Genomic DNA, 17,223 nt, shown 5'->3' on the forward strand with positions numbered 1-17,223 from the left:
ATGTTATTAGGAATTTTCTATACAAAGTCAGGATCTTAATAATTAAATCTGTAATTTGTCGGGTTTGGTACGAATTCTCAGGGTACTTTCTCATTTAGAGTCAACTCGGACTATTTTTACCTCTCAAGGTCATTTTTATAATTTCTTAACCATGTAACTTTGGTATTAAAACTCTTAACAAGGATAAATAGAATTTAGAGATCCTAGAGTTAAATGATTTTCCAAATAATCTCTGAACCTGGAATTATTCCTTATCAAACTTCTAATTTCTTGTACAAGCCATCAGAATTTTGTTCAGTTACTGACTTTTTACCGTATTCGTATCTAGTGTAGGAATTACCTAATTATACAGATGAGATCAAACATTTTGTTATTCATGTATTTAACAATACCAACATGTTCCATAAAGCATGAAAAGGTAGTATTGTATTACCTTGATTTTTGTGTCATACTGATCGACCATTTAAACTCCAATCGAACGCCCTCGATCTTGAAATCTGTTGAGTTAATCGATTGACGAATATGGCCAAGAGGGGGTGAATTGGAAATTGAAAAAAAATTTGGTGGAAGCTTTTGCAGAAAATTAAAAGAAATTGCACAGCGATTTAGAGTGGTTCGACTTTATCAACCAAAGTCTACGTCCACTACCTTAGCTATCCACACTAAGGATTTTCCAACAAATTCACTAATTTGTTCTTTCTTTTGAGGCCAAAGAGATAACCTTACAACTCCCTCAAGAATATACCTCAATTCCTGAGAACACTCTTTTCTCAAAGAGAAATACAAATTTGCAAACTTACAAGAAAAACCTCACAAGGCAAATATGTTTGCACAATTATAGAACAAAGAAAGAACACTCAAGAATAAATACAATTGAGCACAATAAGTGTTCTTGAAAGCAAAATGAATATTGAATGAAAAATAGGCTTGAAATGCTCAAACTTGAGGTTTGATGCTTTCTCTTTGATTCTCTCTTGATTCTAATTGCTTGATGTTTCTTGTTTTTGATCAATGGCTTCTAAGCTTGCTTAAATACACCTTGAATCACTTCTGAACGTTGGGGATAATTAGAGAAAATAATATAGCCGTTTTAGTGTGAAAACAATTAATAAAACAGTTTGGAGCGTGGGGGGAATCGGTTCCCTAAGTGTAAAATTCAAATATTTCGAACGTTATAAAAGGGGGGGGAATCAGTACCCCCTGGGGGAGAATCGGTTCCCTCCGAGCATACTGGAATTCTCGGAGCCAAACCATTCAGGGGGGAATCGGTACCCCCTTGGGGGGGAATCGGTTCCCTCTGAGCAATATGGAATTTTTGTCTTTGAAATGGTTCGAAATACTTTGTAAAATTATTTTGAAATTGTTTTAAGATTAAAACTTTATTTTACACTTTGAGTAAGGATTAAAAATGATCTTTGAAAGATTTGGAGTAATGTTTTGATATTCGAATAATTCTATCGAATATACTTAGAAAATCATTTGGAAAATCTTAAAATTCATTTAACTTTTATTTGTTATATCGAAATATCAAAATGTTTTCAACAATCTCCCCCTTTTTGATATAACAAAAACATTTTAGTAATTTTAGGATTTTGAAATCAAGTTTTGAAATTACTCCCCCTTACTTTAACACTTCTCCCATTTATCATTTAAAAACACTTTAACACACTTCTCCCCCTTTTTGTTAAATCAAAAAGACATTTTAAATAATTTAAACAAGGTTTTGAAATCAGTTAGCCAATTGAATATATATAATATAAGCTGCTAAGATCACAAGCAAGAGAAACGTTAGCCATTAGTTTCATAATCATTATTCATAATTAATGTGAAATGGCAAAATTGGTCATATATCTAATCATGAAGTAAATGATGCAATAATGAATAAATTTAATCACACCAAATAGATAATTTCTAACCATTCATAAATTCAAACAAATTCAAAGTCAATCAATCCACAAATTCAAACATCCCAAAATATTCAAAATGTTAAAACAATAAGTTTGGAGTTCAAAGCAAAACATTGAATCACATATCCGGATCAAGAGGAGGAAAATGAGCTCGCATAGCGGCCATTTCGTTAGTGAGGTCATTAATACGTGCGTTGGTTGCTTCATTATTTGCACGCATTTCCCGAAGAATTTCTATTTGTTGAGCTCCCATTGTGGATAAATGGGACTCTATAGAAGTAAAGCGCGAATCCATAGTAGCATATCGAAAATCGAATGTCTCCATAAAGGATTGGAAATATGGAGGCATTGGATGGGTTTGTTGTGCTTGCTCTTCGGGCTGCTCCTCAGGCTGCTCAGGTTCATCTTAGGCTTCATCGATGTCTCGCATTAATTGCTCAAGCTCGAGATCTTCGTCAGCTTCGGGTGGAGCTTGTGAAGAACTAGCTCCCGGAGTATTTGCAGAAGATCGAACCCATTCACCGGTTTCCTTATCCTTAATCCATCCCGCTCTTGTTAAGAAAAGAAGGTTAATTTGTTTCTTAAGGGGAAAAATGGCATCTAGACCGACTCTAAGCCCAGCTTTGGAAAACAGATTACTCAAAATGCAACCGTAAACAAGAGATGAACAGAGTTTTTTGTTAGGAACAAGATTTACGGTTTCAACAATTTCAGCAAAAATAATCTAAGGAAGGTTGATTTTAATATTGTTTTCGAAACAATGTAACCACCAAATATCTAAGGCTCTAAGAGTAGAATAACGACCTCCGGATGGTCGAAACCACCAAGAAATCATTAGATGAAGAAAACGATCATGAAGGTCTAGGACACTTGCACTATCCCTTCTTTTATAACGAGATCCTAAAACCTGTTTTTCATTTGAAATCCCATCATTATCTAATCCGAATGTATTGGCTATGTAAGCCGAGTCAATATATAAGAATTGTCCTAGAAGGTAGGAACGAATTCCTATGGTTTCGGTTTCAGTTTGGTTTTTAACACAAACAGCATTAGAATAGAAAATACGAACAAGTTGATGGTAAACGATGGGTTCAAGGTCAAAGAGTTTATCAAATTTCCACTCTTGTAAAAGAGGAAGATATTTAAAATTGATAGCTAACATAGCTTGACGAGAAGGAATACGTTCTTCCCAGATTTTGTAAGAGTCGAAATATTGATAATACCAAAAACGATGATTTCTAGGACCAGGATGACTGAAACACGAATTTTGGATAGTCAAATTAGGATCAATAGAATTAGGATTAGAAATTGGAATAGGTGGAGGATTTGGAGGCGGATTTGGTTGACGGTGTGAACGACTAGATGAAGACCTAGCACGTTTAGGATTAGACATGGTTTAGGTAATCGAAATAGAATTGATAACCTGCAATTTAGAAAACACATGTATGCAATTCAATCAATCTCAAAACTCAATTGAGTTCTCAATATTTCAAGGTTCTCTAAATCAATCCTAATGGGCAAAGTTTTTAAAAAAAACTTTTGAAAAATATGGTTTTGAGAAACAATATATGTATAGTTTTCATAACAGCAACATAATTTAATCAAAACACAATAATTTGAAAATTAACATTTTTTTTAATTTCGAAAATTTAAAAAAAAATGGAAAATTCTTGTGTTTTTTATGAAATTGGTTGTAATATCTAGTTTCTAATCACTAAACAATAAATGCCCGATCTAAAGTTCATCCTAGAACTAATTAAAACAAGTCATATGTTCAAAATCAATAAAATAGGGAGTTTAGAAAATTTTACCTTGAATGATGAGATCGAGTGGATTTTGATGTTGTTTGCACGATTTTAATGATGATTGCAAGTTTAGGAGATGATATTTGAAGTGAATTCCGATTAAAATCGATGATTTAAGGCAAGAATGGAGATAGGGAGAGAGTTGAGAGGGAACGGCGGAAGAGAGAAAAATAAGAGAGGTTTGAGCAAATATTGGGTTCTGCCCGTGTTAAAACCAGAACCCCAGGGGGTATCGATTCCCCTGTGGGGGGAATCGGTTCCCCTTCAAAGGGGGAATTAGTTCCCTCAAGGGGGGATCGATTCCCTCTGCACCAAAATGCTAAAATCAGATTTTAAACACCCAAAATGCTAAATTAATTTCCTCTAGTGGTATTGGCAACTCATATATTGAAAATTAATCATGTTCAAACAATTCAATTAATCTTTAAACGATATTTGAACATAAAATTAATTTTTTATCAAGAATCATAAACTCCCCCTAACTAATAGCAATGAATGCAATCAAAAATTACTATTATAAGCATTTTTCATTTATTATTAAAAGTGCTAAAATTATTTTAAACACTCAGTGAAGATAGATTGGTCAAACCTAATTCTCTCCTGAGTGTCCAAAATCGTTCCTTGTCTAAAGGTTTTGTAAAGATATCCGCTAATTGGTGCAAAGTATCAACAAATTCTAGAACTACATCTTCCTTAGTGACATGGTCTCTAATGAAGTGATGTCTTATTTCAATGTGCTTAGTTCTAGAGTGTTGGATGGGATTTTTAGTGAGACAAATAGCACTAGTATTGTCACCCTTGATAGGAATGGTACCTACTTCAATTCCATAATCAAAAAGTTGTTGTTTCATCCATAAAACTTGTGCACAACAACTACCAGTTGAAATGTATTCGGCTTCAGTGGTAGATAATGCAACACAATTTTGGTTCTTTGAAAACCAAGAAATTAGCATATTTCCAAGGAATTGGCAAGTACCGGAGGTGCTTTTCCTATCTAATTTGCATCCTCCATAATCCGCATCAGAAAAAGCATGCAAGCTAAAGCTAGAGTCTCTAGGATACCAAAGTCCTAAACTAGGAATGTCCTTAAGGTATCTAAAGATTCTCTTAATAGCTAGTAAATGTGATTCCTTAGGGCATGATTGAAATCTAGCACATAAGCAAACACTAAACATAATGTCCGGTCTACTTGCAGTTAGATAAAGTAGAGACCCAATCATTGACCTATATAATTTAACATCTACACATTTACCTCCTTCATCTAAGTCAAGCTTTGTTGAAGAGCTCATTGGAGTGTCATGAGGTTTCCCATTTTCCAGTCCAAACTTCTTGAGCATATCTTTGACGTACTTAGCTTGATTGATGAAGATGCCATCTTTTCTTTGCTTGATTTGGAGTCCCAAGAAAAATGAGAGCTCCCCCATCATGCTCATCTCAAACTCACTTTGCATTAGCTTAGAAAATTCTTGGCAAAGAACATCATTAGTAGAACCAATATATTATCAACATAAATTTGAACTACTAATAAATCTTTACCTTTATGCTTCAATAACAATGTAGTGTCAACCTTCCCTTTTGAAAAACCTTTTTCAATTAAAAAATTTGACAATCTTTCATATCAAGCTCTAGGAGCTTTCTTTAAACCATAAAGTGCTTTTGTCAATTTTAAAACATGATCCGGAAAATTTGAATCTTCAAAACCTGGAGGTTGTTCCACATACACTTCTTCTTTTATAAAACCATTTAAAAATGCACTTTTAACATCTATTTGATATAATTTAAATTCATTGAAACATGCAAATGCTAATAACATTCTAATTGCTCCATCCTAGCTACGGGAGCATATGTTTCATCATAGTCTATGCCCTCTTCTTGAGTATACCCTGAGCAACAAGTCTAGCCTTGTTTCTCACTATATTACCACTCTCATCAAGCTTATTCCTAAATACCCATCTAGTACCTACAGTAGATTTATTACTAGGCCTTTCAACTAATGTCCATACTTTACTTCTCTCAAATTGATTTAACTCTTCTTGCATAGCCATAATCCAATGTTCATCATTTAATGCTTCTTTAATATTCTTAGGCTCTATGCATGAGATAAATGCAACATAATACAAATTTTAAGAGAAGATCGAGTTGTTACCCCTTTTGATGGATCACCTATAATTTCACCATCCTTGACATAGTGTACTCTCTTGGATAAGATACTTCCCTTTGTTCAATGGTTGGATTCTCAAGAGGATCATGAGTTTCCTCATTTTCGTTTCTTCCTTTGTGATGGTTCTCCAACGTCATGTCTAACGTCATTTGTATTTATAACACCTACATCATCATTCACATAAGAATCCTTCCTCAGAAGGGGATTATCATCGAAAACAACATGTATAGACTCTTCTACAACTAAAGTTCTTTTATTAAATACACGATAGGCTTTAGAATTTAAGGAATAACCTAGAAAAATTCCTTCATCACTTTTAGCATCAAATTTGCCAAGGTTTTCTTTACCGTTGTTTAAAACAAAATATTTACATCCAAAAGGATGAAAATAACTAATGTTAAGTTTTTTATTTTTGAAAATTTCATATGAAGTTTTCTTTAAAATTGGCCTAATCATTACTCGATTTACAACAAAACAAGCGGTATTTGTGGCTTCCGCCCAAAAATATTTTGGCAAATTATTTTCATAAAGCATGGTTCTAGCCATTTCTTCTAAAGTTCGATTTTTACTCTCAACTACTCCATTTTGTTGAGGGGTTCTAGGTGCTGAAAAATTATGGCTAATATCGTTAGAGTTACAAAATTCAGTAAATCCAAGATTTTCAAATTCAGTTCCATGATCACTCCTAACACTAGTTATAGAGTAACCTTTTTCATTTTGGATTACTTTTGAAAATGTGATGAATTGTTCTAATGCTTCATCTTTAGTATTTAAAAATAGAACCCAAGTATATCTAGAATAGTCATCTACCAAGACAAATGCATATTGTTTTCCACCCAAGCTAGTAGTTCTAGTTGGCCCAAAATCTAAATGGATCAATTGTAAAACTTACTAGTTGATACATCATTAATGGATTTAAAAGAAATTCGCTTTTGTTTTCCTTTAGCACAAGCATCACAGATTTTATCATTATCAAATTTAAGCTTAGACAACCCTCTTACTAGGTCTCCTTGAATTAACTGTTGCAAAACACTCATACTAGCATGTTCTAGTCTCCTATGCCATAACCAACTATCATGTTCATCCTTAGCAACTAGGCATAAATTAGTCATATCAAAAGAATCTAAATGCACCATGTATATGTTCCCTATTCTATGACCAACAAGCATAATCCGATTAGATGCAATGTCAATGACTTTACAACCATTAATTTCAAATAAGACATTGAATTCTTTATCGCATAATTGACTAATACTCAATAGATTATGCTTTAATCCCATTCACATATAAACATTTTTAATTTGTATGGAAGAGGTATTACCTATTGTACCAATACTTCAATGTGACCTTTTGAATTGTCTCCAAAAGTCACTTCTCCTCCATTTTTGGCGTTAAGCTCAATGAACCGGCTTTTGTCTCCGGTCATGTGTCTTGAGCATCCACTATCAAGGTACCATGAATTTGAATTTATTTCCCATGCCTTGTAGCAATGCTTCTTTTCCTACAAACATAGATTAATTTTTGATTTTTGGTACCCAAATTCTTTTGGGTCCATATTCATTAGTTTCCAAAATCCTAGTCCCCTTAGGTATCCATTTGTGTAGGATATTTTTATCTTTAGTAGTAATGAGTTCTTAGGAACCCACATACTTCTAACGATTTTCCATTAGAGGTTCTTTGGGGACCTCATGATTGTAGATTCTAAAACTTTTTCTAACAAAGTTGGATTTTGAATTTCCACCTTTTTCAAAATATTTTGTTCTAACTTTATCAAAAGAAGTTTTAAGATCATCAATTTTCTTTTAATGATCATCATTGATCTTTGAAAGTAAATTTTGCAAATCTAAATTTTTCTTTTCAAACTCTTCTAGTTTGATTTGCAAATCTTTGATTTTACTTTCAAGATCGTGTGTTGGATATGAGTTTGTTTCATTTTTCAATTTGAAACATCATTTTTATATTTTAAAAATAATTTCTCATAATCCGAAGCCAACCGATTATTTCTAATAACTCATCATAGGATAAATCATCAAAATTGGATGAGTTAGAGGTTACCTTAGAATCTTCCCCAAATGCCATCAAGCACAAGTTAGCTACTTCTTGTTCCTCTTCATCGAAACTTTCTTCATCGCTCCATGTAGCTACATGAGCCTTGTGCTTATTCTTTGTTTGATTATTTTTCTTCAATTGTGGGCAATCATATTTAACATGCCCTGGCTTTTTGCATTCGTAGCAAATGATTGGGCCCTTCTCTTTCGGTTCATTTTTGAGGCCTTCATTCGTTTGAATTTTCTTCCTCGATAATGTTCATTTTTTTCTGAACCGTTTGGCAAACAATGTCATTTCCTCATCATCGTCATCGTTATTCGAATCACTCTCATCTTTTGTGGATTTGAGAGCAACTCCAATGTTTTTCTTCTTCTCCTTCTCCTTTGGTGTCTCATCAATCTTGTCGAGGTCCACCTCATCTTAGAGCATCATTTCATGAGTGAGGAGTGACCCAATTAGCTCTTCAAGAGTTAAGGACGTTAAGTCCTTAGACTCGATGATTGTCGTCTTCTTTGATTGCCACGATTTTGGGAGGGAGTAGACTAACTTCCTCACAAGCTTTTCATTTGAAATGATCTCTCCATATGATTTGAGACCATTGACAATCATTGAAAATCTATCCGTCATAGCTTTGATATCTTCATTTAGTTTCATCCTGAAATTTTCATAGCTATGCGTTAGAATACTAATTTTAGATTTCCTTACCTCATTGGTACCTTATGAGTGACTTGAAGTTTGTCCCATATTTCTTTGGCGGTTGTACATGATGAAACTCTTTCGTATTCATCTGGTCCAAGAGCATAAAAATGATATGGATGGCTTTGGAGTTGAGCTGGAACATTCTTGTCTCTCCTTCACTCCACAACCTTGGATGAGTGAGAGGTTTGATGTATCCTTCTTCTACAGCATTCCATGCTCCCATGTCACTTGCTTGAATGAAGTACATCATTCTATTCTTCCAATAGGCATAGTTAGCTCCATTGAAGAAAGGAGGCTTATTGACGGGCATTGAGTCGAGACCGGAGTCGAAGTTTGAAGCGGAGGCCATTGATGACTTTGATTATCGATATAACTCTTCCTGAATCGACTCAATAGGTGATTAAACCTTCAAATGAGTTAGGATCTGATGCCAATTATTGAGTTAATCGATTGACGAATATGGCCAAGAGAGGGGTGAATTGGCAATTAAAAAAAATTGGTGGAAGCTTTTGCAGAAAATTGAAAGAAATTGCACAGCGATTTAGAGTGGTTCGACTTTATCAACCAAAGTCTACGTCCACTACCTTAGCTATCCACACTAAGGATTTTCCAACAAATTCTGATTTTTTTTCTCTTTGAGGCCAAAGAGATAACCTTACAACTCCCTCAAGAATATACCCCAATTCTTGATAACACTCTTTTCTCAAAGAGAAATACAAATTTGCAAACTTACAAGAAAAACCTCACAAGGCAAATATGTTTGCACAATTCTAGAACAAAGAAAGAACACTCAAGAGTAAATACAATTGAGCACAATAAGTGTTCTTGAAAGCAAAATGAATATTGAATGAAAAATATGCTTGAAATGCTCAAACTTGAGGTTTGATGCTTTCTCTTTGATTCTCTCTTGATTCTAATTGCTTGATGTTTCTTGTTATTGATCAATGGCTTCTAAGCTTGCTTAAATACACCTTGAATCACTTCTGAACGTTGGGGATAATTAGAGAAAATAATATAGCCGTTTTAGTGTGAAAACAATTAATAAAACAGTTTGGAGCGTGGGGAGAATCGGTACACTATGGGGAATCGGTTCCTAAGTGTAAAATTCAAATATTTCGACCGTTATACAAGGGGGGAATCGGTACCCCCTGGGGGAGAATCGGTTCCCTCCGAGCATACTGGAACACTCGGAGCCAAACCATTCAGGGGGGAATCGGTACACCCTTGGAGGGGGAATCGATTCCCTCTGAGCAATCTGGAATTTTTGGCTTTGAAATGGTTCGAAATACTTTGTAAAATTATTTTGAAATTGTTTTAAGATTAAAACTTAATTTACACTTGAGTAAGGATTAAAAATGATCTTTGAAAGATTTGGAGTAATGTTTTGATATTCGAATAATTCTATCGAATATACTTAGAAAATCATTTGGAAAATCCTAAAATTCATTTAACTTAATTTGTTATATCAAAATATCAAAATGTTTTCAACAAAATCAACTTCTAAAAATTCCTCGGATACAAAGCAATCAAAATTACATTAGAAACGGAGCTTAACTGAAAAATGATCGAATTAGGTGATTAATCAGTGAAAAACAGTTTACCGGGTTCGAATTTAGTGAAACAGACTTCGGAATCGGACTCAGGATGTCGAAAAACATAAAATATGACTTTTTGTCAACGTCAACGTCAACGGTTAACAGTCAACGGTGGTCAATGGTCCACGGTGGTCAACAATCAACGGCTCGGTCCAGACGGCTTAACTCGGCTCGGTTCGACTCAAACGACTCCCATGGATGACAGACGATGCCCACTCTCAAGGGGCGGTGCATGCAGATTCTCCGGTCATCGGACGGCGACGAAAATTTCCAGATTTATAGATCGAGACCTCAGGAGTCATATGCAAGTGTTATTTTTCATCAAAACATAACGGATTATAGAATTTTAAAATGTACCAACTTATCTAACAGTAGCCGACGAGTGACAATGACGATGATGGTGAGTCTGATGGTGTAGGAGGTGTTATGAACAGGTGGTCGGATCGACCGAAATTGATGAAAAAACAACGGCAATCGAGTTAAAACCGATGAAGCTTCTTGTTGAGATTTACGGCGAACAACGCCGATTCACGATGGGATAGAGGTCGGGTTTTGTTCTTCGTTCAATTGTGAATCTATTGGTGGTTTCAAATCGATGAACAGTGGCTGGACGGTGGAGAAATCGAAGATACAAAAGGGGTTGATGGGGGAGAGGAAATTGGAGGAAATCTGAGTACGGGGAGGATTTTATTTTTCAACACATAAGAAAAATGGATAAATTCAGGACTAGGTCCCTGAATTTCCTGTACTTCCTAAACTGGTCTGCTAACTTTGTGATTTTACACTTTAATCCTCTATTTCTTTCAAAATACCACTTAAATTCAATATTTTATAATTTCTAAAATTTAGCCTCTCAATTAGGGTGTGACAGATGAGGTACCAAATAGACACCTTCAGCAAAGAATTAGTAAGACGAGAGTGATGATTAGAAAGCTAGCATAATCAACAAAAGTTTATTCCTATGTACCTAATGGTTCTCAACATATCTATCCCTGTGTCCATCAACAATGAAGTCTTCATTCATATATTCTATTTGTGCCGAACTTTAATTGATGTGTTGCTCTGTTGTAAGTTGAACATCTTCCAAATCTTTCTCATACACTTTTCGAACTCCACATTTCTTCACCCCAACACCTTTTCCATGAGAATCATATTGGAATGACAATTCAAGTTCAACGCATTTCTGATTTGAGTAATCTGGTGTTGATATATTATTGGTTTCACTTTCACCACATTCATTCTTCAAGGAATATGGATATAACACGTCATGTCCCAAGTAACCAAGAAAAAGGTGGTCATTTTTTATGGACTGATTATATCTTTTCCCTAAAAGAATGAGAACGTTATCAAGGCATCGACGTTTTCCATAATGGATAACAGCATTACAGCTGATTTCCTCATCCCCAGAAGAATCACCATTGGCAAAAATGTAGCAGAAAGCAACTCCAATCCACTGACTATCATTCCAAATATTGAGAGACAATGGACTCTTTGATGGCTAAACCATTTTGGGATTTCACTTCCAGGTATAATAACATTGAACAATTTTCTTGAATTTGCAAATACCTGCAAAATAAAACCCTTCGCTAAACACAAATTCTTAAGTACGAGATTTTGTAGTTCTCTCATATCTTCAAGTAGCTTTTACAGAACTCTCCCTCATTCCAATAAAAGAATCAGAATGGATTTATCCTTATGGAATCAGTTCATCCTTGGCTATGTTAATATGTTCATAGAGCATAAACATATCCCAATTTCATTTCTAGAGTCGGGTAAGAATTTCTTAGATAAGTAACTCTCACATTACTCGTAAGGTATTTTACAAAATTTAGGCAGACGTTACGCGTATTCCTTTATGCAAAGGTAGAGCCCTAACGGATAGAAAACTTAGGTTAGCTCGTTACAAAGAATGACTCAACCTTTGAGTTTCGGCTCAGATAAGTACGATTGTAGTCTAGGGACATGTACTGATCAGTCATCTTTTGACATTCGACCATCCGGTCTATCTTGAAAATTTTAACTCAACCTAAGCTCTGATACCACTAAATGTAACCCCCTCATAAAATGATCCACCGTAAATGTAACTCAATCTAAAGTGTCACATTAGGGCTACCGGAATGACCCACCGTAAAAATCTCAGAAAATTTAAAACTTTTATTAAAACATGTAAACTCATAAAATAATTTATCAGTATAAAGAAATAAAACAATTTTTCTGACTCGGATATAAAACAAAATACAATCTACATGCCCTTAATCACATGTTACATACTCTGCAAGTAACACAGGAAGAACTCCATTACTGATGTCGATAGTTGTACTAGTTCAAATTCTTAAGTACGAGATTAAGTCTCTCAAAATTTCAAAAATTGTAGTTATATCTTATTTTTGGAAAAAATATAAACTAAACCCTTCAAAAATTTTAAAAATCTTAGTTTAAACCTCTAAATTTTTTAAAATTTTAAGTTGTCCCCCCAAACTCTATCACCAAGTTTCGCCACTAAAACTACACGTTTAGTATCTAAACTAAATTTATTAACATTTTAAGTGTTTATATTATCAACATCGTCGAGAACAACAAGTGGCATGAATGTTGAAAAAACATTGAAATTTTCATCAAACAAAATATGTGAAAGAAGCACGAATCCAATGATTTCAATGATTAAAGGATGATTGTTATCCTTAGAAGTCTCTTATCTTTAAAAGTCTCGGGTTTGAGTACAATATTTGGAGGAGTGTTTGAGCCTTCATTGTCAAATGTTTGAGTTGTTTTACCGATGCCACCTATATCACAGATTTCTATAACGCAAACATCATCTTCCTCGACGTCTATTTTGGAATACAACTCTCATCATGAACAACCGAATATGTTTGACATAATTTTGTTGATATCTTTTATGATAATATCTCAAATAAATTCCAATTCATTCCCACAAAACAATAAATTGTAGTTTTTATTTAAGAAGTGTTAGAAAAATTGAATGAATTGATGCTATTTATAACTAATTAATTATAAGTCATGTCACTTGGTGAATGAACCTAATTTTTGGTCTAAAGTTGCATCCATTCAATAATACCCATTCAACAATTCTCTTCATGAAAAGATTAAATCCTTTTATAAAAAGGTTAAGCCCTTTCATAAAAAGGATAAATATTTTAATCAAAAGGTTAAGTCTTTTCATCGAAAGATCTTAACCTTTCAGTCAATTTCCTCTCCCTATATATAGACTAGTTTAGGCACAATGAGACACAAGTTACATAAGTTTAGAACTTTGGAATAGGAAAAACACTTAGAAAATTCCTTCCAAATTCGTTCTTTCCGGTGATAGATAAAGGCAAGATTGTGTTCGACTGATCACTACGGTTGTGCTTACTGTTGTGATCGTTTGTTGTTATATCTTAGGAGACCGATGTCCAAAGTTACTCAAAGCACCTAGAAGAGGACGAACCTGTCTTAAGTAAATTGTATACTAAAACGTTGATTACCATTTCATTCATTGTTGTATTCACATAAATGTTAATGAAAACCAATTGTTTCCGCTTATATTTTATGTTTTATCGATATTTAATTTTTTTTTATTTTGACCCTTAAATTTTTTTTAAAAATCAATTTGCTCCCCAATTTTTAAAAATTCAATTTTAATTTTAAATATTTTTAATGCTTTTAATTAAAATCCCTCCTATAATTTTTTAAAAAATTCATTAATTCTCTCAAAAATTCAAAAATTTAGTTATATATTATTTTTTTTTTGGAAAACAATATAAACTAAACCCTTCAAAAAAAATTAAATATTTTAGTTTAAATCTCTATATTTTTTAAAATTTTAAGTTGTCCCCCCAAATTCTATCACCAAGTTTCTCCACTGAAACTACACGTTTAGTATCTAAACTAAATTTATCAACATTTTAAGTGTTTATATTATCAACATCGTCAAGAACAACAAGAAGTACGAATATTGAAAAAAATTGAAACTTTCATCAAACAAAATATGTGAAAGAAGCATGAATAAAATAATTTCAGTGGTTAAAGGATGATTGTTATCCTTAGCAGTGTCGGTTTGAGTACAATGTTTGCATGAGTGTTTAAGCCTTTATTGTCAAATGTTTGAGTCATTTTACCGATGCCACCTATATATCAGACTCCTATAACGCAAACATCATCTTCCTCGACATTTATTTGGAAGAAAGCGTGGAAGTTGGATATCGGAAATGAAGGTGTTTTCCCGGAAGAATCCAAGAAGCTGAGACTCCAACTGCTTGCTTGCTTCGCTTTGTTTAGTATTGACCAGGCCTCGAAACTGTAAACTCTACTAACTATATGACTCTACTTTAATTATAAGGTTAAATTATACCATTTCTCACTTAATTTTACTCTCTTTCCTATTTTACTCATTACACTTTAAATTTAGGGTTTAATGTTAGGGTTTAAAAGTTATGGTTAAGGGTTTAGGGTTTTAAGTTAGAGTAGAGTATAGAATGATTCAATTAAACAAATTTAAGAGCTAAATTGTTGTGGAAATATGATAGGGGAAAATGATAAATTAGGTCTCCTACAGGGGTAAAAGTTACCATTTTGCTTTTTTTTTACATTCTTTTTCTGTACTTAATTTATAATCACAATTATCTAATAATACATTGATTTATAATTTTTCTCAATTGAGCATATTCGATTAACACTAACTGCAATCAAACTCTTAAATAATACTCAGTATATATAAGAATAATATTTAACGTATTATATAAATATGGGGAGAAATGAACCAAAATATATATGGTGAGAAAAAACTATGAATAGATGAATATATTAGAATTAATAGAATGTTATCAAACTATTTAATAAATTAAACACGATTATTAAAGAAAATATACAAAATCAATAATCGGGTCGTCTCTAAAAAAAATTTAAGCTTCTTTAGAGGCAATGAAATTAAACCTATCATCAATAAGTTCGTTTAGTATGATAAGTATTAGATTCTTTAAACAAAATCAGTAATGTGAATCCTAACAATTGTAATTAGAGTAAATTGGATTGGGACAATCGTCGTCATATGGATTAATCAATTAAATGATTGAATGTCGGTTGTTAATTAAAATAAATAAATTAAACCAAAACTAAATGGAAAAAATAATCGAATGACAAAAAGACCACTAGTTTTAACATTGAGACATAAAGAAACACACAATAAGTAAGTGATGCATAAGCTGTTATCAAACCAACATAGAAACGACACAGCAATATAGACTATACTATAATTGAGTCTGCTTCGACACAAGGCTCGTGCAAATGAGAAGAAAACTCTAAATTGCAGCGACTTAAAAATCAGGATACACTTAGCCTCCTAAAGGACTTAGTGTGTCTGCCTCCTATGTATATAAAGCAAATCCTTTAAAATAATCATTAGTAAATCCTAACGATCAACGTTTATTGTTAACAGAGACATTCACGTCACCCCTTTCAACGAACGGTATGTGCAATGTCACCACTTTCGACATATGTCATATGTCACATCATCACTTTCGACATATCATATGCCACATCATCATTTTTCGACATGTCATATGCCACATCATTACTTTTCGACATGTGATATACTCACATTCCCATTTTCGATACATGATATGTACTATATCATATTTTTTGACATGTAACATATGTAATATCATCACTTTCAAAATGTGACATGTGGCATATTCTCACTTTTAACACTTTACATGTGACATATGATCATTTTTCAACACATGACAGTCTTTTGTCATCAACATGTGTTCACTGTTAGTCAACTAACTATTTTCATCCAATCATAGTACATACCAAAGTTGAAAATGTAGAATTTTGATATTATGACTCCAAATAACAAAAAAAAAGTACATAAAAGAAACAACTTCATATTTCTGCTTGCAAATGCTTCAAAAATCTTTAACAAAATTTTTGTGTACAGTCTCACCACTCACTTGCAACGATATACAAAACACAATAACATAAAAATGGCAGCCCCGTCAGTTAGCGGTCCAAGAGCTGCCTTTATTTGGTTTTACTAAGGATTTGCAGAAGGAAGAGAAAGCTCCTTTGAGCTCATCTGGAAGAGGGAGAGAAAGACGGAGAGCCAAAGGGCGTGTTCCACTCTTGTTTCTCGCAGAAAATGAATGTGCCAGCGCTGGCTGCTGCTTGTTAAGCCCTTCCATGATAAAAAAGAAGGCTCCAAAGGTGAGTCAGCTCTGAAGAAGTGCCTGGGTTGCACCTGCATAACCGTTTCAACGAAAGAAATAAGGTCCAAATCGAACCCTGTAAGCAAACGAATGAACCTCGTGATTCCTGTACCTGGAAAACTTAGAGCAAGTCCAGTGCAACATCCGGCTACACCAGCATTAATAACTGCAGACAAACACTAAATTACTGTAATATCAACACACCACGCACGCGCAAAAAGGGCAAAGAAAGAAAGATTGTATTCCGGTGTTTTTCACAAGGCATACCATCATCTTTTCCTCGCAGCCTCTTCAAAATAAAAACAACCAAACTGTGTACATCCGACAAAACTGCAAACGTTTATAAAAGGGAAAAGCAAATATAAAAGAGAAGCTAGAGATTTATTCACTGGGGGGTTGGGGGGATGAGAACTTCGAGTTAATCATATTATTCTCGAGTCATGACTCATGAGATTCTCATACCTTAGCATAAAATCCTGCCTCCACAAAGGAGCCTTTAAAGCCCTTCTTTTTTATCTATCCCGAACCTGCAACGATCACAGAAAAGCGGAAATTAATGAAAGTGTATACCTGATCTAAGCAGACAAATAAGCCCCATCAAAATGTTAATTTAGAAATCCAGAAACCAGCTAAAGATTATTGCTTGGTGACTAGAAGTTAAGCCTATGCATGAACTGGCACCTAAAGATGTAAATTCAGATCATTCAAATTTTAACATGCATAATATAGCAACCTAGTTCGTGAAAGAAAACCTACAATTTGATTTCTCAAACGTCAAAAGCTCACATACATATGAATTAA

At 33.7% G+C, this 17,223-nt stretch overlaps 1 protein-coding gene and 2 pseudogenes across 1 annotated transcript in view; all 3 read right to left on the reverse strand.

Annotated features, from left to right (window-relative positions):
* The window catches only part of LOC120146592, a 63,920-nt pseudogene that overhangs the window by 7,619 nt on the left and 39,078 nt on the right, over positions 1-17,223 (reverse strand).
* Positions 11,703-17,223, reverse strand: part of LOC120146601 (disease resistance protein RPV1-like) — a 42,644-nt gene continuing 37,123 nt past the window's right edge. The window contains exon 5 of the mRNA XM_039160120.1: positions 11,703-11,782. The gene's annotated coding sequence lies outside the window, so the exon portion shown is untranslated. The remainder of the gene's footprint in view (positions 11,783-17,223) is intronic.
* LOC120147387 lies at positions 16,171-17,020 on the reverse strand (annotated as a pseudogene).

Source organism: Hibiscus syriacus, unplaced genomic scaffold (assembly GCF_006381635.1).
Source record: "Hibiscus syriacus cultivar Baekdansim isolate YM2019G1 unplaced genomic scaffold, ASM638163v2 tig00002511_pilon, whole genome shotgun sequence".
Lineage (NCBI taxonomy): Eukaryota > Viridiplantae > Streptophyta > Magnoliopsida > Malvales > Malvaceae > Hibiscus > Hibiscus syriacus.